This window comes from Arachis duranensis, chromosome 2 (assembly GCF_000817695.3).
Source record: "Arachis duranensis cultivar V14167 chromosome 2, aradu.V14167.gnm2.J7QH, whole genome shotgun sequence".
Taxonomy (NCBI): domain Eukaryota; kingdom Viridiplantae; phylum Streptophyta; class Magnoliopsida; order Fabales; family Fabaceae; genus Arachis; species Arachis duranensis.
Window position 1 is genome coordinate 78444805 of NC_029773.3, and position 975 is coordinate 78445779.

A 975-nucleotide genomic window follows, 5' to 3' on the forward strand; every position below is an offset into this window, starting at 1 on the left:
GGCCATATTGGCTCGGAACAAAATATTGACTCAACAAGTCAATATGATTTCTCAAAGTCTGTCTGGAATGCAAAATGCACTAGGTAGTACTAAGGAGGCTTCATCTGAAGAAGAAGCTCATGATCCTGAGAACCCTTCAATGGAAGAGGTGAATTACATGGGAGAATCCTATGGAAACACCTATAATCCTTCATGGAGAAATCATCCAAATCTCTCATAGAAGGATCAACAGAGACCTCAACAAGGTTTCAACAACAATAATGGTGGAAGAAACAGGTTTAGCAATGGCAAGCCTTTTCCATCATCTTCTCAACAACAGACGGAGAATTCTAAGCAGAGCCACTCTGACTTAGCAACCATGATCTCTGATCTAATCAAAACCACCCAAAGTTTCATGACTGAAATAAGGTCCTCCATTAGAAGCTTGGAGGCACAAGTGGGTCAGCTGAGCAAGAAAATTACTGAACTCCCTCCTAGTACTCTTCCAAGCAATACAGAAGAAAATCCAAAAGGAGAGTGCAAGGCCATCAACATGGCCGAATTTGGAGAGGAAGGAGAGGCAGTGAATGCCACTGAGGAGGACCTCAATGGACGTCCACTGACCTCCAATGAGTTCCCTAATGAGGAACCATGGGAATCTGAGGCTCAAAATGAGACCATAGAGATTCCATTGGATTTACTTCTGCCATTCATGAGCTCTGATGAGTATTCTTCCTCTGAAGAGGACGAAGATGTCACTGAAGAGCAAGTTGCTAAGTACCTTGGAGCAATCATGAAGTTAAATGACAAGTTATTTGGAAATGAGACTAGGAAGGATGAATCCCCTTTGCTCACCAAAGAACTGAATGACTTGTCTAGGCAGAAACTGCCTCAAAAGAGACAGGATCCTGGGAAGTTTTCAATACCTTGTACCATAGGCACCATGACCTTCAAGAAGGCCTTGTGTGACTTAGGGTCAAGTGTAAACCTCATGCC